Source organism: Mytilus edulis, chromosome 11 (assembly GCF_963676685.1).
Source record: "Mytilus edulis chromosome 11, xbMytEdul2.2, whole genome shotgun sequence".
Classification (NCBI taxonomy): domain Eukaryota; kingdom Metazoa; phylum Mollusca; class Bivalvia; order Mytilida; family Mytilidae; genus Mytilus; species Mytilus edulis.
This window is the reverse complement of record NC_092354.1, coordinates 54216586-54219685: the sequence shown is the minus strand read 5'-3', so window position 1 is coordinate 54219685 and position 3100 is coordinate 54216586.

Sequence of the window (3100 nt, the reverse complement as noted above, 5' to 3'; positions counted from 1 at the left end):
ACATACTTTATTTTAATAAAATGTTTTTTATGATCTTCAGGGCGATCAATTTTTGGAAACAGTTTAGAATAACAATATGCCATTATAATTTGGACAATTTCATACTTAGGACTGTAATATGAAATTGTGTTGCAATCCTCTAAAATTTTATTTAATTTATTTATAGGTAAAGAACAAAGCTTGGTTAACAGATAATGTCTGTCGTTGTTTTTTGAAATGGAAATTAGGTCCGAAATATTTGTATGGTTGGTCCGAAATTTTCTTTGATTGCGATTTTTTCTGCGTCCATGAGAACGATTTTTACGAACAGTTTTAGAAACTATATCCAAAATGTTAACAGAATCGGTTCTTGATATATTGCCAATTCCCATGATATTATCATTAAGACCGAGAGGGTAGACTGTCTGTAATTTTTTAATCCAATTTAATTCATTTATTTTTCGTGATCGTACAAACTTGGAATGAGATTCACCAGGCTGCTTATTTACTACTTCTAAAGGTTGAACTGTTAAATATTTAATAGGATGACTGTGCTTCTTAAGATGTTGATAAATGATACTTTTGAATTTATTGGGTCTTTTAAAACGATACAGGTGTTCTTGCGTGCGTTTAGATAAATATCGCCCAGTTTCACCTACGTACTGAATACCGCATCCCGGTTTGTTTCATGTGAGTAAATAAATAATACTGTTTGTTTTTCAAGTAATATCAGTTTCAAAATTTAGAGAAAATGTGCGACCATTAAATGTGGACCTTACTGTATTGTTGGTGGAAAGACGGGGACACGTAAGTCATTTTTTGGCATGACACTTATCGATAGAAGGGTAACCACGATTTTTATTGTTAAAAACGTTTGCTATAGTAGTATTTTTAGATAAGCGATTCTGAAGATTGAGACGTGTAGATACCCTTTGAACGAGTTTATTATTTAATATTTTTCCATTTCTAAGCTTCATATTTGTTTTTTGGTATGTAGATTTATTACAAAGGAGCAAAGACTGGCGTCCAGAATATGAACCATCACACAGTAGATTAAATTGTGTAAAAATGATAAAACTGTTCGGCTCAAGACGTCAAATGCTTATTGTCATAGTTACCCGACAAATTTAAAAAAGAAAGGGTATATCAAGGTAGCGACTGACGTCTGACTAAATAGATGAATGGGGCTGAATATTAAAATACTACTTTTTGATAGATATTCCTAAAGTAATGAACATAGAGAAGTTCTCGCTCGGACACACACTCCATAATCTAGTATAATATAAGAGCATAAACCTTAAGCACGGGGAGGCACTCTACTGTCTCCACACGGCACTAAAGACAAACTCTGTAAAAAATAAATTTTTTAAGTAATACATATTTCATGTATATATAAATAATGAATAGAAGGGATATGGTGAACAAGATCCTGACACAAATTCAAAACATGTTCACGCTTTTGTTGCTTTTCTTATTCTTGAAAATTAGTGAGAGTCAACATAAAGAAATCATTTTAGCCTCAATGTGTTACAAACCATTTTTTTTTTTAAAAACAAGTACATGAAACATGTGAAGTACATATATCAATTATGAATAGAAGGGATATAATGAACAAGATCCTATCTTAATACAAATTAAACATGTGCATGATAAATTTGCAGCAAAAAAAAACACAGAAAAAACAGTGCTTTTATTGCTGTTCTTCATCTTGAAAATTACAGTGAGATCTTTAACCAAGAAATTATTCTCGCCTCAAAAGTTTCAAAATAGCCCCTAACACGGGTTTGAGCAGAATTCCTTGCTATAAAAGTCAATATCGTCATGATTGTACCAACGAAGACGCACAAATTGGAGGCAATATAAACAATTTAATATCGATAAGAGGCAAAGAAATGTAACAAATACAGTCAAGGACGTTTCTAGGTAAAAACAATAAAATAGCCTTGCTTGATGTCATATTTAAAGACAGAAATTTTTTTTATCATTCCTTAAATGTTATTCTCTTTGATTACGCAACGCACAAGTCTAGTTATCAAATATATGTGCTTTGTTCATTTGAATAAACTTACTTTTATCTGCAAAGACAATATAAGTCGCGGGAATGAAACTTACGTTATCATGGTTTTTTTTCTTTATACTAAATTGCCGTTCTATTTCGGCACACTCTCATGTAGGATCATGTAGAAGGAAGGATTATGCGATACACAAATGAACTACTCTATGCTGGGAAGATACAACTGGATCGTTCGTATATCTGACTTTTTATATTTCATTAAGAAAACAGGGGATTATTAAGGTTTAATAAAAACTTGACGTCTGCTCAGCTAATAATCTGTTAAAACGTATGTCCAACTTTTTTACTAAGACTTTTTATTATGCAATTACGTTGATTTCCTCTCTTTCTTTGTTCCAAGAACAAAAATATCAGAACTCTGAAATTATAGTGATCCACCGTATAAGATAAAACACAATAATATCATGTGAAGAACTTTAGTATTCTTGAATCCGTTTCGGAGTTGTGAAGAACTTACACACAACTGACATTATGACAGTTATTTAAGTAGAGCACCATAGTACAAGCGAGTCCTCATGCGAAGATCTATAATAAAATCTAAAGTCTAAATGATTTTGTTTTAACTTAGTAAAGATCTCGTATGAACGAATTTAAATGTCTCCCAACTTTACGACTGTGGGTTAATTATTGTAACCAGAGAGCATAATTCTACCTACAAAGTCATCTTTGTCACCACTGGGACTCGAACCCGGTCCACTGCATGTTCTAAGAAAACCCATCCCGTCACACTTCCCACCACCTCAGGGTCATCATACCATTATGACTCTCACAACAACACTTACATGTCAGCTCCTTTGTTCTACCGGAGTGATCTAAGACGGACAACCCCTACTAGATCACCCCAGTTTGAATTTCTTTGTTGTATGCTTTTCTTTGTTTTGTAACATTTTGGCGGGACTGCCTAATCCACAGTAAGACTTTTACAGTATATAGAATTATTTAATATACGGAAAAGATTAAATATCGATAGGTTTTTTATTTACTTATCTACAACAGCTGGGATGTAAAATAGTTATCCCATTTAAACTTGGTGTGTCAGTGTAATAT